This window comes from Sarcophilus harrisii, chromosome 3 (assembly GCF_902635505.1).
Source record: "Sarcophilus harrisii chromosome 3, mSarHar1.11, whole genome shotgun sequence".
Taxonomy (NCBI): domain Eukaryota; kingdom Metazoa; phylum Chordata; class Mammalia; order Dasyuromorphia; family Dasyuridae; genus Sarcophilus; species Sarcophilus harrisii.
Window position 1 is genome coordinate 565,035,259 of NC_045428.1, and position 26,512 is coordinate 565,061,770.

Sequence of the window (26,512 nt, forward strand, 5' to 3'; positions counted from 1 at the left end):
GGAAAGTAAGTGTCCTTCCAAGAGAACCCTCCATCTGAGACAAAATCTGTGTGATGATCCATGGGAATATACATTATAATACCTATCTATTTATCCATCTATCTATCTATGCATCTTCCTTCCTTCCTTCCTTCCTTCCTTCCTTCCTTCCTTCCTTCCTTCCTTCCTTCCTTCCTTCCTTTCTTTCTTTCTTTCTTTCTTTCTTTCTTTCTTTCTTTCTTTCTTTCTTTCTTTCTTTCTTTCTTTCTTTCTTTCTTTCTTTCTTCTTTCTTTTTTCTATCTATCTATCTATAGATACAGATAGGTAGCTGTATATATTTATGCTATTATAGAGGAAGAAGGAACCTTAAAACATATATTTGTATTTATTATATGTAATGGGTTACATATAATATATTTGTGTGTATATATATGTATATGCTATTATAGATCAAGAAGAAATCTTAAAATATAGGAAGCTAAAAAAAAAAAAGAATGTCAGAACTGAAAGAGACATTAAAACATAGACAGAATCAGGAGGGGCCTTAGAACATAGAATGTCAGAACTGGGAAGGATCTTAGCGCATTTAACACTGTTACCTAAAAGGTTAGAGCTGAAAGTGACTTTATATCATAGAATGTGGTTACACATGTATCACTTTACTGGGGCTATCTTTCACTCTCCTCCACCCTCCCAACCCCTACCCTGTGATTATGTGGTTTAAAAATTTACCTTTTGGAGCTCTGTTTCTACAATTATTGGTCATGAGCCCCCACTATTATGCTATCTATTAATAGTCAGCCAGGAGATACAATTAAAGAAAAGTCTTGAACAAAAGGCATTTACTAAGATGGCATTGTAACAAAAGTAGCTAATAAAACATGAAATCTCCTACGAATATGTGGAGCACCTGTGAGAAAAGTGGGAACAAACTTGAAGTGAGTATAAAATGGAGCATGTATGAAGGCAACTCAGTTTTTAATACAGCAGGATCCTAAGGTCCTTCCTGGATTTTGTAAAGTCCTTTCCTGAGGACTTGATCCTCAATTACCAGGGCTAGTTCTTCCTTGAATTTATAGTTATCTCTTTTCCGATAAGAATTATAATTCTTGAAGCTGCTTCTGGTCTCCAGTGTCTCTTTGTGTCTTTGTCAGTGTGAAGAGTGGATCTGTTTCTTGAATTCTTGTTCGATCTCTTATTTCCTTATTCTATCAAATTGATCAGATCATGGAGAGAAAAATCCCCAATCCCCAAGACACAGAGGTTATACTCTACAAAAATGCTTCTAGTCTTATAAAGGTTACTTGTGTATGTGGTCAATCATTTTCTAGCTAACAGCCATAATTCCATTTAATTCAGTCAAAGAATTTGTTCACTCTTCATAAATGGAAGTTTTTAAAGTTAGTTAACATCTCATTATCAGTCTCTTACTTTCTGTGATTAGATCCTGGGCTTCTTGGGTTTCCTGGTCAGGGGGTTTTGGCAAAAGACCAAATCTCTGATGAAAAGAATGTTTGAGTCACCTGAGAACACAGCTGAAGCCGTGTAAAATCCATCCATCCTACTCTCATCTCTGCTGATCTCCCGTCTCACATCTCCAGTCGCCTTTCAGACAAGTCCAACTGGATGTCCAGTACACACCCCCACCCCTCTCTCGTATACATCTTAAACTCAACATGCCCATTATCTTTAGTCCAACCTCTTTGGCCTTCCTAACTTCCCTGTTGCTCTTGGGGACACAACCAGGTTTACAACCTAGGGGGCAATTCTCAACCCTTCTCTATGTTTTACCTTCCTCCCTCCAGAGCCAATCTTTTTGTCAGGACCTGTTAATTTTGGCTTTGTGAGAGTTCTTCAATGCACCCCCTTCTCTCCCCTAACTTTGCTACCACTCTGATATAGGCTCTCATCATCTTATGATTGGATTACTGCAATAACATGCTCGTAGTTCTGCTTGCCTCAAGTTTTTTCCCACTCCAGTTACTAAAGTGATTTTTTTCCAAAAGTGAAGGTTCATTCATGTCACCGCCACATTAACTCAGTATACTCCAGTGCTTCTCTACTATCTCTAGGATCAAATACAAAGTGTTCTACAGAGTACCTCCCGTCCTAGCCCCCTCCCATCTCTCCAGTCTTCTCATTACTTACTCCCCAACATTTGTTCCTTAATCCAGTGTCACTGCTTCTCTAGCTCTGACCTGGGTTCTAAGGGTCCTCCCAGCTCTGACATCCTGAGTTCTAAGGGCCCTTGGAAGAAATACTAAGAGGGGTTAGAAAAGGCTTCCTATAGAAGATGAAATTTTAATTAGATTTAAAGGAAGACAGGAAGACAAAGATAAAGGACACTATTCCAGACTTGAGAGACAGCCAGGAACCAAGACAGGTGAATACCTTATCAAAGGATACAGAATGTCAGAGCTGGGAGGACCCTTAGAACCCAGGATGTCAGAGCTGGGAGGACCCTTAGAACCCAGGATGTCAGAGCTGAGAGGGCTCTTAGAACATGGGATGTCAGAGCTGTGAAGGCCTTTAGAACAAAGAATGGCAGAGTTAGGAGGGACTTTAGAAGACAGAATGTCAGAGCTGAGAAAACCCTTAGAATATGGAATGTGACAGTTGGGAGGGATCTTAGAACATGGAATGCCAAAACCAGGAGGGATTTTTAATCAGAATGTTGGAGCTCGAAGGGACCTTAGAACCTAGAAAGCTATTCCATAGAACATCAGAACTAAGGTGGGTTTTAGAATGTGAAGTTTCAGAAAGGACTTTTGAACTCTTGATCTCTATCCCTCTCACTATGATAGAGGATGAAAGCGAGAACCCTGGCCGAAGTGATTTGCCTAAAGGCACGAAGCCAGTCGGGGACAGCAAGGTCTCCCCGGCAGTCCGGGGGTGACGGCTACCAGGCCTAGACATCCGAGCCAGCCTCCCCTCGCACTGAGGAACAGAAGTCTGCATGAGGGAGAGTGATTCTGGTGATCTCCACGGCAGGAGAGAGAGAGTATTTCCCAGGAATAATTGGGCACTAATGCCATTATACCTCACATTTCATACTTCCCACTTCCCCAGGGCACTCCCTTGGAGGATCTCAAAGCCCTTTACATGACAATGCCTCCGTTAACTCCTAAATCCTCCCCAGCCTGCTGGGAGAGAGGTGGGTGGTATGGGGTGGATGCTTAGGAATTAACCTCAATTATTTTCCTCTGATTCAGACTGAACTGAGCTCTTAGAGCCTGTGGTTTCTCTAGCTCCCAGTCAGATGGTTTCTCACTGTAGTCCAGCTCTCCAAGTTGGGAGCAAAGTACAGAGGTGGCCGGTGAACCCCAGACGGCCTCGCTGGTAGGGCAGGCCCCAGGACTCTTGGGAGTTCAACCCTTGTCTTGTAGTCTTTTGGAGTGACCTCGAGCCATCTCTGAGCTTCCATCTAAAAACCTGCAGCTCGTTAGTTTAAGGTGCCCTTGAGGCTGCTGCTGGGGATTTAGTCCCAAGGGGACTGGTTGACTTTGCTTTGTTCCCCAGAAACAGCTGACTGATCCACAGACAGTGACAGAGGGATTGGGGATGACTCAAGGCAATCCCTCACCACTCTGGAGAGCAACTTCTTCTACTCCACTTTAGTAATCTCTTTCAGATCCTCCTGGGGTTTGAGAGGCCTTGGGAGAGACCGGCTTCCCTTTAAGCCTAGACTATGGCAATAGTCACCTGGTGAGCATCCCTGTCAGTGCCCTACTCAGCCATCAAAGGGACAGTCCTCAACCACAGGGAACCCCTACTCAGTAACTTGTAAATAAACTTCAGGAGCTCTCTGGTACCTCCAAGATCAAGTAGGAAATCCTGTGTTTGGGGTTCACAATCCTCCCTGGCCTGCCACTCCCCAGTCTCCAGTCGTTTTATACTTACACTCTACCAAGTACTTTCTGATTTGGAAACACCTGCTTATTGTTCCTAGACACGCATCTCTCAACTCGGGACAGTTTTCATTGGCTGTCTCTCTCCATTTCTGTCAGTCTTTCTGTCTCTGTCTGTCTGTCTCTTCTCTCTCTGTTTCTCTTCTCCCATTTTCTCTTTACTCTTTCTTATATTCTTTTTCTCTTTGTCTCTCCCTCTCTTCCTCCTTCTTTATGTTTCTTTCTTTCTTTCTTTCTTTCTTTCTTTCTTTCTTTCTTTCTTTCTTGCTTTCTTGCTTTCTTGCTTTCTTGCTTTCTTGCTTTCTTTCTGTCTCTGTCCTCTGCCTCTCTGTCCCCTCTCGTCTCTCTGTCTCTGTCTGTCTGTCTGTCTGTCTGTCTCTGTGTGTGTGTGTGTCATTTTCCCTTTCTCTGTGTCTCTCTCTCTTCATTTCCATCTTTTAACCTCCTTGAGCTCCTTCAAGTCCTAGTTAAAATCCTCTCTTCTACTGGAAGCCTTTTTTGATTCCCATTAATTCTGTTGATTCCTCTGTTGATTATTTTTAATTACTTATCTATAGCTTATTTGTATGTAGTTATTTGACTGTTATCTTCCCTATTAGCTTAGGAGCTTCTGGAGAGCAGAGACTGCCCTTTACCCCTCTCCATATCCCTTACACTCTTAATAAACAGTACCTGACACATAGTAGGTGTTTCATGAATTGACTTTGTGATTGCTATTGATAAGGCATGAGGACTGTTTTTTCCCCTCAGCTATGGAATAATGGAAAGAATATTGAATCTGGGTCAAAGGAGTTCCAGATCTTTACTTTACTAGCCATGTGACCTTGGATGAAGTAATTTAATTCTAAAAATTCACTTTCCTCATCTAGAAAATGAGTGCATTGGACTAAATGATCTCTAATGGCTTTGCTAGTTCCCAGTCCTAGGATTGTATGAAGCAGCAGGATGTGGCTGATTGAGACAGGGCTAAATGTGGCCTCAGACACACTTTAGCTTTCCAACTCTGTCTCCTCAATTACCAAGTGAGAGTAATAATATCCATCATAGTTGCTGCTTATTCTAATTGGGAGACTCAAAGGAGAGAAGGCACATAAAAGTTCCCTTTGCTAGGGGATATGCCAGTTCTTAATCTGGCAAGGAGAGCTCACTCCAGAGCTGGGAGAGATCTTCTAAGTCATTAACCTTCTACCTGCTCTTCTCACAGATGAGGAAATAAGCCCAGAGCACTGAAGAGACTTTATTCAAGGTAAGAAATGTCAGAGGCAGAATTTGGATGAATAGTAGTCCTTTGAGTTCAGAGTCAATTGTCTCTGAGATAAGAAAACTTTTTTAAAACATGCAATTCTTCTAAACATTTTCCCACATTTTTCATGCTGCACAAGAAAAATCAGATCAAAAAGGGGAAAAGTGAGAAAGAAAAAAAGCAAGCAAACAACAACAAAAAAGGTAAAAAAATCATATTGTGATCCACATTCAGTCCCCAGTAGTCCTCTCTCTGGGTGCGGATGGCTCTTTCCATCCCAAGTTTATTGTTGAAAAGAGCTGTGTCCATCAGAATAGATCTTCACATAATCTTCTTGTTGCTGTGTACGGTGTTATGTTCATTCTATCACTTCACTTAGCATCAGTTCATGCAAGTCTCTGTAGGATTTTCTGAAATCAGCCTGCTGATCAGTTCTTATAGAACAATAATATTCTATAACATGCATATACCATAACTTATTCAGTCATTCCTCAAATGATAAATATTCACTGACTTTCTGGTTCCTTGCCACTACAAAAAGGGCTGCTACGAATATTTTTGCACGTGTAGGTCCTTTTCCCTTTATTATGAGCAATAAGAGATTTTAGTCAAATTAGACAGAACCAATGTTTTACTTGGAGTCAAGAGATCTGGATTAAATCCCAGATCTTTTTTTTTAATACTATTTCTGCGACTGTGGAAACAGTGCTTCCTCTCAGCCTCAGTTTCCTCCTTTGCTAAATTTGGATAAAATGAGGCTTCTGGCATCCCAAGGCTCTGAGTCTTCCCCAAAGCTGTGTAGCCCAGTGGTCAGGGCTGTTCTGTGCCACAAGGGAGGAGTGAAGTTGACCCCTGAGCGTGTCTCCGTGGTGTCCAGTTTGTAGTTTCCCAGGCTACTCTCCAAAGGCAGAGACGTTCTTGAGGGTTGGGGTGAAGGAGAGTTGAGTTTCATGTTTCTCTTTTGTTTCCTGCCTCAGATGACCCTGGGATTTTGTTTGTGTGTGAAGATGGGCTGATTCTGTGGTTTGGGGAAGAATCATTTCCCGATTTTTATCCAGGAGCACAATTAGAGAGCTCAGGTTTCAAGCCCAAGGCAGCTGTGAGCCAGCAGGGAGAGGAGGGTGATGGGTGGTGATGAGGAGGGGGAGGAGTACTCAGGGAAGAATCCCCAGCCTCTTCCTCCTCCCAATCCTCAAAGGCTCCAGAGAGGGAAGAGACCATTGAGATCATTCATCTAGTTCTATCATCCTCATCTCATAGATGCAAAAACTAAGGGGAAATGATTTATCCAACGTTACAGGTAGGGAGCAACAGAACTCACCGATCTGACCACTCTTGCTTATGAACCTTCAGTGGTTCCCTATTATCTCTAGGATAAAGTGTATACTACTCCATTTGCATTTAGCCTTCATAGTCAGGCTACAATCTAAGTGAAATTTTATAATTTCACTTGGAATTCTCACCTAGAGTCCTTGATTCCCCATCAGTTCTCTTTCTAGTATGCCGTGCTGTCTCTGGGGCAACATGTCTTGCCTAGGTCAAAGTCACTTCATTGCTCCAGCCCTCAGTTATAACACCTGCAAAATGGGAGGCCAATTCAAGGTTTGCCTCCCTCAGAGGAATGCTGTGAGGAAATGGAGGTTTTGGAAAAGAAAGGAATGAAATAGAAAAACTGCAATACACAACAATTGCCTGTCATCATCGTTATCATCATCATCATCATCACCACGACCACCACCACTATCATCATCATTATCACCATGACCATCATCCTCGTCATCAACATCATCATCATCATCATCATCATCATCATCATCATCATCATCATCTTCATTATTATTATCTCCATCATCACCATCATCTTCATCATCATCATTATCATCATCTCCATCACCACCACCACCACCATCTTCCTCCTCCTCCTCCTCCTTCTTATCACCACTACAATCATCATCTGTATTACCCTCCTCATCCTCATAATTAACTGGATTTCAGTTAAGACACCTTTCCGGATGGATGACCCAGATCCCCTGAAGGCCTTGGAAGGAATTACACTTCCCACTCTCACTTTTCTTCCTTCTTCCCTTCCTTTCCTGGTCTGCCTCTTTGTCTCCCCTTCCTCTGGCTGCCCTTCTCTCTCTGTCTCTCCTTAGCTCTCTGTGACTTTCTCCATATGTAGATCTTGCATTCCCTCTGATTCTCCCCTTCCAGACCTCTCTCCCTGCCTCTTTCTGTGTTTTTTTTCCTCACCCTCTTTATCTCTCTCTTGTCTTGTCTCTCCTCTGTCTCTCCCTGTCACATCTCTGTCCCATATGGTGTTTCCCCCTCTTTTTATGTTTCTGTTCTTCTCTCAGAGTCTCTCTCCTCTCTCTACCTCCTCCTCTCTACCTCTCTCCATTTCTCTGGACCTTTTCAGTATCTCTCCTGTTCTCTGAACTCTCCTTTCCTGTTTCTCCCTCCCTTCTTTTTTCACCCTCCTGTGCCCACTCCCATTTCCCTTCTGTCTGAGACTCGGTCTTTTTCTTTCTCCTCTTTCTTTTTACAAAGATCCGTTTGTCTGGGAGCCTGTGTTGGCTCCCAACCCTGGCCTGATCCTAATCTTCTCAGCAGACTGTCCGAAATGTAATTTGTGAACATGTCTCCTTCCTTCGTTTCAGCCTTGTGCTCTGCAGTCTGCCCGCTCCCTGCTCAGACCCCAAGCATCCCAGGGCTGTTTGGGGCCAGGAGGGTGTGTTTTGTTTTGTCTCTTTCTACACTGGGGGTGTCTGTACCAGCCCAATTTCTCCATCAGTGTGGAGACTGGCCAGGGAAGCATTGGGCATTTTAACTGAGCTTCACTTGAATTTCTGTAAGCAGCTAATGCAGTGGGAGAGCTCCTGTCCCAGTAGCCCCTCCAATATCCAACCCTGACATCACCACCAGGAATAGCTGCTGCCTTGCAGCTCCTAAATCAGAGATCCTTACAACCCTAAACGTTTGCATCTCTATATAATAACCACTTCAGCTAAACCAACCAAAAACTTAACCGACCTTTATTAGTCACCTTTTTTTGGAACATAGATTAGTCCTATGATCCTAGTCTAACGGGGCAGGAGAAAGGAATATATATTTATATAGTGTCTACTATGTGCCACTATACTAAGTGATGTACAAATTTTATCTCATTTGCTCCTCACAACAACCTTGTGAGGTAGGAGCTATTATTATCCCTATTTTACAGATGAGGAAACTGAGGCAAACAGATTAAATGACTTGCCCATGATCATGCAACTAATAAATGTTTGGGTACAAACCAGATTAAAATACAATTTGGACATATTTAATAATAAATAAAAAAGTTTGTTGTTTTAGCCATTTTTTTCAGTCGTGCCTGATGATCCCATTTGCAATTTTGTTATCAAAAACAATGGGTTCATTTGTCATTTCTTTCTTTAGCTCATTTCACAGATGAAGAAACTGAGATAAATAGAGCCAGGTGACTTGACCAGAGTCATACAACTAATAAGTGTCTGAGATAGAATTTGAACTCGGGTAGGGGAGTCTTTCTGACTCCAAGCCCAATGCTTTATACATTGAGTCACCTAGCTGCCCCCCCCAAAATAACAAAAACCCCACAAATAAAAATACAATAAAACTAATAATAATAATGCAACATAATAATTATATTATAATAATAATTTTAAAACTAAATCAATATGTAGCTTGCAGGGATCCTCATGTATGATTTAGTTCTCCATCCCCTTTCTATTTGAATTTGTTACCACTGGCATAGTGGATAGGACATGGACTTGCAGTTGATAAAAAAATATTTCTTAAGCACCTACTGTAGTGCTAGACACTATGGTGAGTGCTGGTGATAAAAGAAAGATAAGACAAACAAAAAGCCCCCCCACCCCCACCAAAAAAAAAAGGAAAGAGAAAATGTCTAAAGTTCAAAATTTTCACCAGATAATTACTATATGTGTAGGTGACCCTGTGTGATGCTGGGTAATTGCTTCTCAGTGACTCAGTTTCTTTATCTGTAAAATTGGTGGAGGGGAGGTCAAACTTGGTGGTTTCTAAGGTTCCTCCTAGCTCTAAATCTCTAATTGCAAGGGGAAAAGACCTCAGACATTTGGAAGCAAGTAAGAGTCAGAGGAGTGAGGCAGCTCTGGCCCAGCTGCTCTCTTTGTCCTTTTCCACATATGGAAGGTTGCAGAGTTGCATGATCTGTAGGTGGGAGTTTCCAGATAGATTCTTTAGTTTAACCTGTATTTAATTTTACAGGAAGTGATCTGAGGTCATATAGAGAATAAGTGTCATAAACAAGATTTAGACCGTTCCCTAAAATTCAAATTTTAGGCTTTTCCCTTGTAGTACATTCTCCTAATATTCCAGGAAGAAGGTGAGGGAGTGTTAAATATTCATTTAATAAAATTAATTTTATATAATAATAACAATAATAACTAACTTGAACAGAGCACAAAACAATACAATTCAATGCAATGTATTTATACATTAATAACATACATAAATTAATAATTTATAACCATTTTATAGCTCATAAAAACAAGGTAATTGTATTTCTACTCCTTATATAACTGGAATGGACCCAGTTATTTACCTGCTGCCCCACCCTGACCATATTTACCTTTGTTTCCCCAGAGTTTGCTCTGTGTCTACAACATGTCATTTTTTTTCTTGCTTGTTTGAAAGGAATGTCTTTAAAAATATAATGGCAAGGGTTATTGATATAATGATTTACATATAATAATCATAATTAACATTTAAATAGCACATACTATGTGAGGGTACTATCCTAAGTCCTTCTTATAAATATTGTCTCATTTGAGCCTCACAACAAACCTAAGATGTGCTAAGAGGGAGGGGCTATGTTTGCCCCCACTTTGGGTAGAAACTGAGGTAAACAGAGATTAAGTGGCTTGCCCAGGATCACCCAGCTAGTCAGTGTCTAAAGCTGGATTTGAATTCAAGGCTTTCTGACTCTAGGCTCTGTGCTCTTTCTATTGCACTATCCAATTGCCTCCATCACTTTGGTAGCTCTGTGGGGAGTCAATTAGGAAGTAATTGCAATTGTCTAACTGAGAAATGATCAAGGGCTCTTCTAGGGTCATGGTCTGGTCCATGGAGTCAAGGGGAAAGGTGTGAGGTGTATTATGGCCTTGCCTTCATACCACTTATTACTTCAATTACTAAGGGGAGGGGTTCCACGAAAGAGGCAATTTCTCTCAGTTCCTTCCCAGCCACATAAGGATTTATGCCCATTTACCAAATGTGGAAACCCAGGGTCAGGGAGAAGTTATGATTTGCCCAACATCACAGAACTGGTTAGTCTCAGAGTCTGAGACACTGAGCCCCAAACCAATGACCTCACCAAGCTCCTCCTGGAGGGAAATAAAGTTAAATCCCAGCTTCTGATTCAAGACTGAGGTGTGGAAAAGGTAAATGGGCATAAGTCTGGCTCTGGCTTCCCCAGTTTGTTGGTGTGAAGATAAAAAGGGATGTTAAGTAGGAAATAGTTTTTCAAGAATATGTCTGCTGCAAGAAATTAGAATGTGAGCTCCCTGAGGTCAAGAACTATCTGCGTTTTTATTTACATTTATTTCTGAATGTATAATTTGCCTCTCAGCACTTTGCCTGGCACAAAATAAATACTAGAGGCTTCCTGACCTGACTTGGGTGATGGCTGTCATGGTTAATGATCTAGAACCCTTTTCTGAAGGAGCTGAGTGATGGGCAGGGTTCAGAAGACCAGAGTTCCCATGACTTTGCAGAACACATAGGGAAAAGCTTTTCTGAGGGGATTTGTTCCTTTGCCCAGCATTTCTAGGTTGATCCAAACTCCTAAATCCAGCACATCAGAGCTTCCTCGCTGGGTTGGTGGACAGATGCTGCCACCTTGTGGGCTTTATTATGAATAGATTCCCCTCCAAGGAGAGGTACACAAATTCTTTTTTAGGGTGGGAGGTGGGGTTTGAGGTATGGTAGTTCCTTGTCCTTCCTTAAATATTGTGAAGCTGGTCTTTTGTCCCAACCAGGACCCTCTTCATCCTATCTACCCCCTCCTCCTACCCCGTATTCAATCAAACTGTTTTCAGGAAAGAATCACGGAAAATGTAAAAGTTGTGGGTCAGGACAGAAAAGGTCTGTGCTAAAAGGGAGAGTGGAATCTAAAATGTTAAAGCTGGAAGGGACCTGTCAGAGTTGGAAGGAGCTAGGACACAATACAGGAACCGACATAGGAGAGAATGTTAGGGCTGGGAGGGAGCTGAGAACCCAGGAGGTCAGAGCTGAGAGGGCCCTTAGAACCCAGGATGTCAGAGCTGGGAGGGCCCTTAGAACCCAGGAGGTCAGAGCTGGGAGGGCCCTTAGAACCCAGGAGGTCAGAGCTGGGAGGGCCCTTAGAACCCAGGAGGTCAGAGCTGGGAGGGCCCTTAGAACCCAGGAGGTCAGAGCTGGGAGGGCCCTTAGAACCCAGGAGGTCAGAGCTGGGAGGGCCCTTAGAACCCGGGAGGTCAACGAATCCAACCATTTTGGAGAGTAGTTTGGAACTATGCTCAAAAGTTATCAAACTGGCATACCCTTTGATCCAGAGTTTAACGGGATTTAAACCCAAAGAGATTATAAAGAAGGAAAGGACCCATGTAAAATGTTTGTAGCCCTTTTTGTGTGGTAGGAACTGGAAACTGAATGGTCCATCAAGAATGGCTGAATAAATTTGGTATATAAAATTATGAATATTACTGTTCTGTAAGAAATGACCAACAGGATATTTCAGAAAGGCCTGAGAGATTAAAGAACTGATGTAAAAATGAGAACCAGGAGATCATTATATACTTCAACAACAATTAGATGATATTGTCCTTGGATCAGGGCCATCCTAGCAACAAGATCAACCAAATATTTCTAATGGAGCAGTAATGAACTGAACTAACTATACCCAGAAAAGAACTCTGGGAGATGACTAAAAAACCATTACTTGAATTTTGTCCCTTATTTATGCACACCTATCTTTGATTTCTTCAGTTAATTGAAAAATTAGAGTTATTTCTTTGTACAAAAAAACGGTTTTTCTGTATACTTATTTGTATCTAAGAATTTTTATATTTAACATCTACGGTCATCCTTCCATTTAGGGAGGGGTGGGGGGGTAAGAGGTGAAAAATTAACAAGAGGTTTAAATTTTAATCAAAGTTACCCATGTATATATCCTTAAATTAAAGGCATTAAAAAAAAAAAAAGAACCCGGGAGGTCAGAGCTGGGAGGGCCCTTAGAACCCGGGAGGTCAGAGCTGGGAGGGCCCTTAGAACCCAGGAGGTCAGAGCTGGGAGGGCCCTTAGAACCCAGGAGGTCAGAGCTGGGAGGGCCCTTAGAACCCAGGAGGTCAGAGCTGGGAGGGCCCTTAGAACCCAGGAGGTCAGAGCTGGGAGGGCCCTTAGAACCCAGGAGGTCAGAGCTGGGAGGGCCCTTAGAACCCAGGAGGTCAGAGCTGGGAGGGCCCTTAGAACCCAGGAGGTCAGAGCTGGGAGGGCCCTTAGAACCCAGGAGGTCAGAGCTGGGAGGGCCCTTAGAACCCAGGAGGTCAGAGCTGGGAGGGCCCTTAGAACCCAGGAGGTCAGAGCTGGGAGGGCCCTTAGAACCCAGGAGGTCAGAGCTGGGAGGGCCCTTAGAACCCGGGATGTCAGAGCTGGGAGGGCCCTTAGAACCCAGGCTATCAGAGTGGGGAGGGCCCTTAGAACCTGGGATGTCAGAGCTGGGAGGGAGCTTAGAACAAAAATGTCAGAGCTGGGAGGGCCCTTAGAAGCCAAAATGTCAGAGCTGGGAGAGCCCTTAGAACCCAGGATGTCGGAGCTGGGAGGAAATGCTGAAAATACAGTGTCAGTGTCAGAACTAGAAAAGGTCTTAGAACTTCAAAAGTCAAGGCTAGAAAGAATTGTAATATTCACCTAAATTTGACAGAGGAAGAAGCTGAGTCCCAGACTGTGGCTGTGTGATTTGCTCATGGTCATACAGTGTATATGACTTGCACTAGCTCCCAACCTTGAAAGCCTGAGCATAGGAGACTATCTTCTTGACAATTCAGTAATCATTTCAACATACCTTGAGATAGATGAGAAAGAGAAGCGAGGAATCTAAGATCAACTCTTTTATCTTTTTTACCCAGAGCTGGTTGTGCTCCCAATTCCTCTGTTAGAAACAGCTATCCTTGGCTGTGTGATCCTGAGAAAAGTATGGATCCTTTCTTAATCTCTGTTTCCTCATCTCTGGGAACAATAATTGCACCTAATTTATAGGGTTATTGTGAGAGAATATAGTGAATTTTTTTTTTTTTTTTTTTACAAATCTTAAAGCCCTATATAAATGCTAACTGTAGTAATAATGATAGCAACAATAATAACAATAATAACTAATAGTAGTGGTGGTAGTGATGGGGGTAGTAACAGTAGTAGTAGTAATCATATTAGTGGTGGTGGTAGGAATAGTGGCAGTAATGGTGCTGGATACATTCTTTTGTTTTTCTCCCTTTCACAGGTCTGAGTTTCTTTGACTCTACAGAAACCTTCAACCTTCAGAGAACTGAGAAAGACATTGATACAAATTGGTACAGAGTGAGACTACAAGACTCCTTTCCCTCACCTCCTGTTGGTGGGACAGAACCCCACGCTGTCTTCCCTGGCTTGGCCTGGCCCAGACGCCCTCTTGAGGTCCCGATCTCGGACGTTCCCCCTTTCCCAAGCTCATTGTCCCATGTCTGCGTTCTGGGGGCTTGTATAGCATGGGCTCCATGGGGCAGGAACAGGACGCAATCTGAGCTCAAAGAGCTTCCAGGGGCTCCTAGAATATGTTACAAACATAGTGAGGGTGGCTCCCCAGGTAGCCTCCTGCATTGGGCAGGGATGGGGTGTGGGAGCCTAGGGAATGGGCCAGTGAGTGGCAGTCAGAGGGGCGTGGCTCTCTCAGCTTTAGTCCAGTCTCCTGGAGACATGTACTGGGGCAGGCATCTGTAACACCGGGAGGTTGGGTAAGACGGCCTCCACCAGATTTTTGGGCTCTAAAGATGAATCTCTGTCTCTATGAGGTTTGCAGAGTCCTTAATTTATATGAGCCTTGTGGCTAGAGCACTGGTCCTGGACACAGTAGGACCTGACTTTTACTAGCTGGACAAGTCACTTAATCTCTCCCCCTCCCCATTACACAAGTCCCCTGATGACCTCATGAAATGGATATTATAGAAATGACCCCTGCATTTTACAGAGAAGCGATGTGAAGTGGTGGATAGCTATCTGGTCTCAAAGAGAGGAAGATCTGGGTGCAAAACCTGCTCCTGGGTTCATATACTGACTGTGGGGCTGTAGGCAACTAACTTAACCTCTCAGAGCTCCAGGCCATTTTTTTTGAGGCAGTTGGGCTTAAGTGACTTGTTCAGGGTCACACAGCCAGGAAGTGTTAAGTGTCTGAGACCATATTTGAACTCACTTCCTCCTGACTTTGGGGTTGGTACCTTATCCACTAGGATAATTTTCTAATGGGATAAATGCATAGGATTTCCTTCCCTTGGAATTCTTTATGTAAATGAAATTTAGTCACTATCCCCATTTTATAGATGAGAAGACTGAGGCCCAGTGAGATTGCCCATGGCCATTGTGCTGGTACTTCTCATAGTTCTTCATGAGCCACCCGACTTCACTTGGGGGGCCATGGAGGAGGGCCAAGGCTCACTGCCTCGGGGTAGGGGTGTGAAATTACTCTCTGCTGCTATTTATCTTTGTCTGGAGCAAGAGGATGGATGGGGTGGGAAGGCGGAACTGACAGCAGGACCCCGACCAGTAGCTGCCACAGGGACGTGAGTAATGGGAAGCAGGCGCCCCTGGCTTTATCCGGGCAGATTCTAGCAGGAGGTGGAGGGAGTTGGTACTGTGGGGCCCCGGCAGGGCTGGGGAGATGTGGGGAGAGAGGATTGGGACAAGGGGGGCTGCAAGGTCCCCTTCAGCACAGCCCCAGGAGCCGCTTCTCTTCCTTCTCGTCTCATGTGGGCTTCACACCCATATCGACCCCCCTCCTCCCCAGAATCTCGTGTGCTGGCCTGGGGAAGGTGCGCCCTGCCAAGATTACATCAGAGTGAGTGAGTGTGAAAGATGGGGGAAGGTGGAGGGATGGGAGACCTCAGCTGTTGTGTCACGTCAGGTCAGGAGGCAGGAAATCCACTTGTGTGAAAGCAGGGTGGGAGCTGCCCCTCCCTTCCAGGTCCTGTCACTCACTTGGTAGTGTAGGGGGTGGGGAGCTGAAGGTGTGTGTCTGTGTGTGCTCCCTATAATGGTCAGTGTGCTAAACATGCATTCTGCCTTCTGAAGATCTCCTCTCCTCCCCTGCCCCCTCCCCAGATTCTGAAATTTTATCTTCTATAGTCTGTTCCATCTCTGACATCCCATGTTCTAAGGGCCCTCCCAGCTCTGACCTCCTGGGTTCTAAGGGCCCTCCCAGCTCTGACCTCCTGGGTTCTAAGGGCCCTCCCAGCTCTGACCTCCTGGGTTCTAAGGGCCCTCTCAGCTCTGACATTCAATGTCCCTTCTATCTCTCATACTGTAAAACCATAGGGTAGCTGGGCAGCCTGATTACTGTTGTGTATAAATTAGGACAAGCTCTTTTAGGGATCAAGACAGAGGGACTTGGTTAGATTAGAGGGGAAGTAAGTGAGAGCAATCAGGGATATTTCTACTCAGATCTAGACAAGGAGCAGCATCCAGATTCCAAGGTCAATTATGAAAGATTTCTTGGGACTTAGGTGGGTTTCAGGAAACATTTGAAAATGAGGGAGAGGTAAATGAGTTATAGGAAGAAACAGATAGTAAAACTATTATTGGGAAGAGGAACTTCAGCTTTTCCCTCAGAATTAGATTAGTCTAACTTAAAAATAAATAAGAAAGAAGCTAAGAAGACAAAATAGAACTAACTTAGAAAAGTTAGGGATGATAATAAGCTTCTGGAGACAATTGTATGGGAAAAGAAAGGAGTATAACTTTTTTCTTAGCTCTACATGGCATCTTTATAAAAATTGTGTCAGGAGAAACTCACAAACAAATGCAGAAAAAATAGAAATATTAAGCCTACCCTTTTTGGTACCACAATGCAATAAATATTACATGCAATAAAAGACTTTGAAAGTGAAGATTAAAAATTAATTGGAAACTAAATAATCCTAAGAAATCTAATCCTAAAGAATGAGTGGGTTAAGAAATGAATCATAGAAACAATAGATAATTTAATAAAAGATAATGACAAAATGAGACAATGCACCAAAATTTGTAGGATGCAGCCAAAGTAGTCCTTGATCTTAATGCTTACATCAGTAATAAAGAGAAAGAACAGATCAATGAAACGGGCATGCAATTAACACCCACGCCCACAAAAGAACATATTTTAAATTCTCAATTAAGCACCAAAATAGAAATCCTGAAAACTAAGTCAGATTAATAAAACTGAAACTTAAAAATGATTGAGCTAATAAATAAAATTAGGAGTTATTTTATGAAAAATTCAGTAAAATATATGAATTTTTGGGGTAATTTGATTTTAAAAAAAGAAAAGCAAAATATCAGTTTCAAAACTGAAGAGAAAACATGCCACAAATCATGGTGATATTAAATTATTAGAAACTATTTTATTCAATTACATGCCATTAAAACTGAGAATCTCAGTGAAATAGATGAATATTTACAAAAATATAAATTGTCCAGATTGACAGAAGAGGAATGTAATATCTATTTATCCATCTATTAATTTATTTATCTATCTATCCATCCATCTATCTACCTACCTATCTATCCATTTATTTATCTATCCATCCTTCCATCTTTCTATCTATCTATGCTGAGGCAATTGGGGTTAAGTAACTTGCCCAGGGTCACACATCTAGGAAGTGGTAAGTGTCTGAGGTCAGATTTGAACTCAGGTCCTCCTGATTTCAGGACTGCACCATTGAATATAATATTTAAATCACCTTACTTTAGAAAAAAGAAATTGAACCATCAATAAGTGAATTCTCTAAGAAAAAAATCTTCAAGACTAGTTGGATTTATAAGTGAATTTTACCAGTTAAAGAACATTTTGTTTCAATACCATATAATTTGAAAAAAATAGGTGAAGAAAGAATCCTACCAAATTTTTCCTATGATATAAAAATTGTTTTAATAACTAAACAAAAAAACAGAGAAAAAGCTGTAGACCAATTTCCCTAATGAATATTGATGCAAAAAATTTAAATAAAACACTAGTGAGGAGATTACAACAATATATCATAAAGATCACACACTATGACTAAGTGGGATTTATAGCAGGAATGTAGGGCTGATTCAATATTAGAAAAACCATAGGCATAATTGACAATATCAATAACAAAAACAAAAATCATATAAATATTTTAATAGATGCAGGTAAAGCCATTGACAAAACACAGTACCCATTTCCATTAAAAGCATAGGAATAAATGGAACTTTTCTCAAAGAAAAAAAGGGGAAAATGGTAGTATCTATAACCAAAAGCAAACATTATCTGAAATGAAGATAAATTAAGTTTTCCCAGCAAGATCAGGGGTGAAGCAAGGATGCCCATTATTACCACTATTCTCTAATGCTAGATATAGCAACAAGACAAGAAAAAGAAATAGAAGGAATAAGAAATGAGAAAATAACTATTAATATATTAAAAACTAGTTGAAATAATTAACAACTTTAGCAAAGTTTTAGGATATAAAATAAATTCATATCAATCATTAGCATTTCTATATATAACCTACAAAGCTCAGTAGCAAGAGATAGAAATAACTTTAAAAATAATTTTTTAAAATAACTGCAGACAATATAAAATAGTCTACCTGCCAAAACAAATCTAGGAAGTGAATGAACAGAATTACCAAACATTTTTTTCCACACAAATAAAGGCAGATTTAAACAACTGGAGAATTATTAATTGCTCATGATTAGGTCAAGCCAATATAATAAAATGACAATCCTCCCTAAATTAATTTACTTACTTAGTTTCATACCCATCAAACTATAAGGCGCTCTGCTGAGTGGGAGGATGGATATAAAGAGCAAAAGGAAACTGTTCACTTCAGGGAATTTATATTCTACCAGGGGAGATGATTTGTTCATATAGAAGTATACACAGAATTCATCAATACAAAGTAGGTTTAAAGTCACTGGGGAAGAACCTTGAGAGAAGATGAGTTAAAGAAATGTTAAGACTGGAGCTGAATTTCTTACTCTGCAATCTTGTGGGGTTCATGAATATGGATGAAAAAAATCTATCTCTATTTTTACTCACCTCTAATTGAAATTTACTTTTTCTGATTTTAAAAATTATTTTGAAGTTCCATAGACTTCACCAGTCTGCTAAAGGGTGTCCATGACACAAAAGGTTAAGAATTCTGGGACTAAAGAGAGAAAAACTCTCCAGAAAGGTCAAGAAGAAAAATAGCAGAGACGCAGGCCGGGGTCTCTGTTCTCAAGTGATCAATCAGAAATCGACATTTATTAAACACGTACTATGTGCCTGGTGATGTGTTTGGCTCTGGCAAGGGAAAGACAAAAATGAAAAAGTCTCTTGATTCAAGAAGATTCTATCCTGTTGGGAGGCAGGTATAACACATCACAGATCTGTAAATATTATCGGTGGCCAAAATAAATGCAAAGTTATATGGGGGAGGAGAAACCCTAATAAATGGGGGGGAATCAAGAAAGACTTCTTGGAAGAGGTATCCTGGAAGGAAGCTAGGGTCCTTGAAAAAAGGAGATGAGGAGAAATAGGATTCTAAGCTAATGCAAAGCCAAAGAGGAAGGAGATGGGATGTTAGGGGCAACAGCCAGTAAGTGTGAGGGGGTATGTATAATGTGGATTCAGTTTCTAAAGCTAGACTGGAATCAGATTAAGAAAGGTTTTAACAGAGGAATTAATAGGGATAATAGGGAGCCATTGATATTTCTTGAGTAAAGGAGTAACATGATCAGGCCTGTATTAAGTAAAATTAAATATTAATTAAATTAAATATTAATTTGGCAGCTGTTTAGGTGATCGATCTGAGAGGAAAGAACCTGGAGACAAAGACAATGAGTTGGGTATTGAAATAGTCAGGTGAGGGGAGATGAAGGTCTAAATTAGGATGGTTACTATGAGTAGAGAAGAAGGGATAGACGTAAGAGATATTAAGGAAGTAGAGTAGGCAAAGCTTGGCAAACGATTGGCTATATTAGGTAAGGAGGGACATATAGGTTCTGAATCTTGGCAAATGCAAGAATTGTGTTGCTCTCAAAAAAGAAATAAGAAAGTTAAGAAAAAGGGTAGATTTATCTATCCATCCTTTTAGGGGTAAAGATAATGTTGAGTCATTTCAGTTGTGACCCCATTTTTTTTTTTTTTGACAAATTCTGAAGTGGTTCACCATTTCCTTCTTCGGCTCATTTTTCAGATGGGGAAACTGAGGCAAACAGGTTAAGTGACTTGTCCAGGTGAGAATAAGGTCTAAAGGATTTTAAGGAAAGGGAGTTTTGGAGTCCAAGCCGGGGCTTATTAGGTTTAAAACAAGTTCATTTATAGTGGGGGAGATGAAGGGTTCCACCTGGGTAGGAGGAAATTATCATGGAACCCTTTTTTTTTGGGACTGGAGACCATTTTCCTGCTCATTTCAGATGGGGAATGGCCAAGGTAAAATACCTTGTCAATTCCAAACAGTTGCAATGTAGTTTTGAAAGGTTTCGGGAGATGCCTTTCACGCCCCATCCTGCCTTTTGGGGAGAAGGGGCTTTGGGCTTCTGAAGTTGGATCAATGGTTATTTTTAATTACTCAGTTGTATTTCATTTCAAGGAATGAGGCAGAGGGAAAACCATAATTAAAAGGCAAGGAAGATTTTGGGATTGAACCCAGGCCCTTAAAAGAGTTGAAACTTTTTACTTCCCCTCCGCCTTTTTTGAAAAAAGGTTGAATCTCCTCAGAAGGGTTTTGGAGGATCAAATAAGGTTATATTTTAAAGGAAAAAATTTGGGACATGGAAGCAAAAATATTGTTTATTTTTTTTAATCAATTCAAATTTTTGATTTTATAATATTAAATTTTTTATTTCATATTTAAAAAGGAAATACCATAGAATTTAAAATTAAAATTAATATTTTTTTTCCTTTTTTCCCTCCCTTTTTTCTTTTTCCTTTTCCTCCTTTCCTTCCTTTTTTCCTTTTTTTTTTTTTTTTTTTTTTTTCTTTCCCCTTTCTTTCTTTCCTTCCTTCCCCTCCCTCCCTTTTTCCTTCCCTTCCCTTCCCCTCCCCTTCCTTCCTTCCCTCCCCCTCTTTCCTTCCTTCCTTCCTTCCCTTCTTCCTTCCTTTTCCTTCCTTCTTCCTTCCTTCTTCCTTCCTTCCTTCCTTCCTTCCTTCCTTCCTTCCTTCCTTCCTCCCTTCTTCCCTCCTTTTTCCTTCTTTCCCCCCTCCCTCTCTCCCTTCTTTCCTTCCTTCCTCCCTCCCTCTCTCCCTTCCTTCCTTCCTTCCTTCCTTCCTTCCTTCCTTCCTTCCCCTTCCTCTTTCCTTCCCTCCTTCCTTCCTTCCTCCCTCCCCTCTCTCCCTCCTTTCCTTCCTCCTTCCTCCCTCCTCCTTCCTTCCCTTCCTTCCCCTTCCTTCCTTTCCTTCCTTCCTTCCTTCCCTCCTTCCTTCCTTCCCTCCTTCCTTCCTTTCCTTCTTTCCTTCCTTCCTTCCTTCCTTCCTTCCTTCCTTCCTTCCTTCCTTCCTTTCCTTCCTTCCTTCCCTCTTCCCCTTCCTCCTTTCCTTCCTTCCTTCCTCCTTCCTTCCTTCCTCCTTCCTTCCTCCCCCTTCTTCCCTCCTTCTTCCTTCTTCTCCCCCTCCCTTCTCCCTTCCCTTCCCTTCCTCCCCCCTTCTCCTTCCTTCCTTCCTCCTTCCTTCCCTTCCTTCCTTCCTCCTCCCTCCCTCCTCCTTCCCTCCTTCCCCTTCCCTCCTTTCCTTCCTTCCTTCCTTCCTTCCTTCCTTCCTTCCTTCCTTTCCTTCCTTTCCCCTCCCTCCCTCCCTCCCTCCTTCCTTCCTTCCTTCCTTCCTTCCTCCTTCCTTCCTTCCTTCCTTCCTTCCTTCCTTTCCCCTTTCCTCCCTCCCCCCTCCTCCCCCCTTTCCTTTCCTTCCCTTCCTTCCTTCCTTCCTTCCTTCCTTCCTTCCTTCCTTCCTCCTTCCTTCCTTCCTTCCTTCCCTCCTTCCTTCCTTCTTTCCTTCCTTCCTTCCTTCCCCTCTTTCTTTTCTCTCTTCCTCCTTCTTTCTGTCTCTTCCTTCCCTTCCCCCTCCCTCCTCCTTTCTGTGGCCTTTTGTCCAAGGGAATCTAAAATCCAAGTTCAAAGCAGCTGGTTTTGGATATCACGGACTCCACCCCATCCGCATCCCCCTTCCCGATCATCCTGTGGTACCCCCCCTCTGGGAGTTGACCTGGGGGTCAAAGGTCAACAAGCGTTCCTTTCTTCCTTTGCATTTTGGGTGGGACAGAAGGAATCACAAAGGATAAACAGGCAAAACTCAGCTGGGTGGCTAATTGCAGTTCTCTTTCTAGTCTCTCTACTCCATGCCCTCCCTTCCATTTTTCTATTTCTGCCCAGGATGCTGTCACCTTCCAGGCAGGCTAGTTTGGCGTCAGCCCTGATGTCTCCCTCAGACTCATAACCCATTTCCTTGTCATTTCCATGTTCCTATCATGTCTTCCCTGTTACCTTGGCTCTACTTACAGACCCCATCCTGGTTTCAAACCCTCAGATTTCCCGAACACGGCACAAACTCTTCCCTTCCCCCTTTGCCTCCTCCCCCCAATCGGGGCCCATTCAAAAAATATTTCCTAAAGGAGAAGAGGTTTCATTTTGCCACTCAAACTCTCTCATCCTATTATCTTGAATCAAATGTAATTTATTTATTATCTTTATCTCATCCTTTTGTGGTTTTTAAAATGCACATTATCATTAGTACAGTGGAACTCATACAAGCAATAGGTCTTGCTCCTCATTTGCAGTCTTAGAGAGTTACTTAAAACAATGAAATATTAAGGAACTCACCCAGGGTGACACAATCGCTAATGTGTTCAGGGTTGCTCACTTTATTTGGGGTTTTCTTCAGAAAAGACTTTTGCCATTTCCTTCTTCAGGTCATTTTACAGATGGGGAAACTGAGGCAAATAGAATGAAGTGACTTGTCCAGAGTCACACAGCTTGGAAGTGTCTGAGGCAGAATTTGAACTCATGAATATGCATTTTCCTGTCAGAGCTCTATCCAATGGTACAAGCTAGCTGTTCCTGTGTCACGGTATATGTAGAAGCAATAAAAATATTACTAATAATAGTTTAATAAAATAACTTTTATATAGCACTTGGGAAGTTGAAAAGAATTTTACACATATTATCACATTTTATTTTTGCAATAACCCTGGGGAGGTAGGTGCCATTTTTTTCTTTTTTAATCTTTTTTAAAAATTTTCTTTTTTTTTTTTTGTTAGGTTCCATTTTATAGAGAAAGAAACAGGAGAAAGACTGCAAGTGACTTGTTCAGAATCCCATAGCAAATAAGTGTCTAAGGCACAATTTGAATTCAGGTCTTCTTGACTCCAGGTCTAGCACTCTATCCGTTGTTATCACTTAGTTGACGGTAGTTTATAAATAAGTAAGTATACACATTCTGAGATGCAGCTAAATGGTTTTTTAATTGACTGGGGTGTGTGATCAAAAGCATTTGGAGATCATTAGTTTACTGCCTGAAATCTAGCTTCTCTGGGGGATTTATAATATTCCACAAGCCCCATATTCTTCTTCCTGCTGGTGTAGACTCCTTTGAGCAAGGGTTTAGTTTCTCTGTCTCTTGTATGCTTGGGCTGAGCTGGGTGAGAGATCACTAGCTCTCCTAAGGACTTGAGGTAGGAAGACAGAAGGTGGAGTGGGGAAGGTAGGGTACAAGCCAGTTCTGAGACCTGGGTCATCCATTAGTTGTGTCATTGAACAAGAGGCAGCTAAGTGTTGAAATGAATGGACCATGGGACTTGAAACTAGGAAGATCTGAGTTCAAATATAGTCTCAGATAATATGTGACTGGGTATTTTACCACTACCTGCCTCAGTTTCCTCATCTGTAAAAAGGAGTTCCACATGTGTCTTCATTTTTGTTATAATAAATCTAGTCTCTACACTTGTCTTATGGAGTTGTGATTACTGGTTAACAGTAGCTACTTCCTGGGGTTGTTGTAAGGATTATATAAGTTAATAATTGGAAAGTTCTTGGTAAATCTAAAATGACGTACAAATTCTAGCAATTTTGATTCTTGTTAAGTTTCTTTTCCTCTCTGGGCCTCAGTTAGCTTGCCTGTAAATAGAAGGAGTTAGACTCAGTGATCTTAGGTGGCTCCTTCTGGTTTGGTTTCTGCTAACTCTGCCTTGACAAAGAGCTTCCCAGCTGGTGATTAAAAGCTTCCTAATGGTTGGAACAAAGTGGTCGATCGAACGGGAGCCCGAGAAGAATGACAGACCTCCCAAAGAGCCAGGGATCTGCCTAAGAGAATCGATGCAATTGAAGGAGGTCTTTAGAAGGATGGAAGGGCGAGGATGCGGAAGAAGCACACAGCAAGTTTCCTGAAGTCAGGCAGGGTGGGCATCCCTGCTGCTGTGGGGGGGGGGGGGGGAACAAGGAGCTTCTTCTCTCCACACTTTCCATTTGGAGACCATGTGGTGCCGTGGATAGCACTCCAGATGAGCCCTCAGAGGGGTCTAGATCTGAATCTCAACTTTCCCACAGAGACAAGTCACTCCTCAGGCCCCCAGGTCTTGAGAAGTTCAAATGAAATAATATGTAATATATAATAGATGCAAAAATTGTTTTTTTAATAATAATAATTATTATATATAAAATATAAAAATAATAATTATTTTTTCAAAATACACGCAAAGACACTTTTCAGTATTCTTTTGCCAAACCTTGTGTTCTGTATTTTTCTCCCTCTCTTCTCCCCCTTCCCCCTGTCCTAGACATCAAGTAATCCAATGTAGGTTACACGTGCAATTCTTCTAACCATATTTCCACATTTATCATGCTGATGCAAAAGTTTTTGAACATTTTAAAGTTCTATAAAAATGGCAACAATCCACTTTCTCCTCCACAACCCGTTTTTGGAGGAGATTTTGGATTTCTTAGGCCTAGAGAACTCCCTCTGAGGAACTTTCTTTATGCAAGGCAATTTGCCATCTGCTCTGCAATTTAATTTATTAATTATAAATGAGCTTCCTGCGCCCTGCTTGTCTAAGAAGTTAAACAACTTGCTCAGGATAACCCAAATGGTATCTGTAAGAAGCAGGCCTTTGTCCAGGTTTCCATCACTTTATAGCTGGAAGTCTAATTAATAGGAGGGGAAAAAAAGAGAATAAGCATTTATTAGGCACCTACTATGTGCTAGGTAGTATGCTGAGTATTTTACAAACATCATCTCATTTGATCCTCACAATAACCCTGGGAGGTAGGTGTTATTATTTCCATTTTACAGCTGAGAAAACTGAGGCAAACATATGACTTGACCAGAGTCACATAGCTAACTGTCTAAGGCTCAGATCTTTCTGCCTCCAGGCCCATGCTGACTGGTATTAAAATGAAAGGATAGGTCTATATCCCTTCCAGATCTAACATTATTTTTCTGTTCTAATATTCTGTTGTAACACCTTAAGGTCCCTTTTGGCTTAAAGATTTTAAAGTTTCTACCCACTATCTCTATGTAAGCACTTAATAGATACTCAGCAAAGCTTTGTAACTGCTTTCCCTTCCCCAGTCTCTCCTTTCTCCCGTCCATCCTCCAATTGCTAGATTTTTACTTGTAAAACACAGATCACATGATTCCTGCACACAAAAGGCTCTCGCCAGTTCCTTGTAGGATAAAATAAAAATTCCTCTCCCTGTCATTCAGAGCCCTGTACAGCCAGATTGTAAAATCTGGCTCCTGGGCTATTTTTGCAGTCTTTACTCCTGTCCCCGTCCTCCGAATTCCTGCCAGACTGTGTTTCTGGATGTGTGTGCCTTTGTCCATGGCATCCCCTATACCTGGGATGTACCTCTTATCTCCACTCTGAGAATCTCTCCCTTTCTTCCTGGCTCAGCTCCTCCTGGAAGCCTTCCCTGATCCCACCTTATCCCCCAAGTAAGTGCTCTGTCTCTCCTAAAATTGCTTTGTGCTTACTTCTTTGAAGTTTGTGATTGGAAGGGCCTCATATATTTGGGGATCTGGATCCATAATTTCATGGAAGGTGGGAACTCCAGGTGAGAATGTCTTTTTTAGAAACACAGCAACTTTTGTGATTGTTCAGTCATTTCAAACATGCCCAATTTTTTGTGACCCTGGAAATGGTTTACCATTTCCTTCTAAGGCCTGTTTCACAGATGAGTAAACTGAGGCAAACAGGGTGAGGTGATTTGTTTAGGGTCTCATAACTAGTAAGTATCTGAGGTCCCATTTGAATGCATGAAGATGAGTCTTCCATGCTCCAGATTTGGCACTCTAACCAGCTTTACTTAGCTGCTCTGCTACTTATAGTGTGGGCTGAGAAGAAGCAGTAACAAGCAGGAAAGCTTTGGAAATCTAAAGCTGAACTTAAAAACAAAGGCAATATAAACGGATACAACAGAGACTTAACTGAGCTCCCAAAATCAGTATTTGATCTGACCTGAGATCTCTCTAATATAAAATCTCTTCTTGGTTGTCTTTAATACATGTTTGAATTTAACATATATATTAATATGTGTTGAATTTGAGTGCCAGTAAGGAGCTAGTAAAGAACTAAACAACAAAAAATAATAATAAAAAAGAACTAAACAAAGAGTTTCTTGTCTCTTTGGGGAATGGATGAATGAAAAAGAAGATAATTCTCTACAGATTATTTTGGACTGAGAGGCAGGAACGCACTGGGGTGGGCACTTAGTGTTCCTGTGACTCAGCTTTTTCATCTATAATGTAGGTTGTGTTCACAGGGTTGCTGAGAGAGGGAAGGATGAAGAGGAGGATGATGGTAATTGGTCTGATTGGGGGCTTAATTATGAGGAACAGATTTATAAATGTAGAATGTCAGAGAAGGAAGGTGTCTCCAGGGACTAGGAGGAAGTCATGGAAGGGTTGATGGAGGAACTGAGCCAGGAGCAGAGCCTCTAAGAACCTCCCTTCCCCTGTCTCAGTCCATCAGAACGAACTTTCCTACCTGGAATAAGCTCCTCATTCTTTCCTCTCCAAATCCTGCCCCCCAAAGAGAGAATAAGGAAACCATTCTGGTGATGGGGAATCCTTTCTGATTAACCAAAGGCAGGGGAAGGGGGACAGAGAGTGGGACTGCAAGCGGCCTC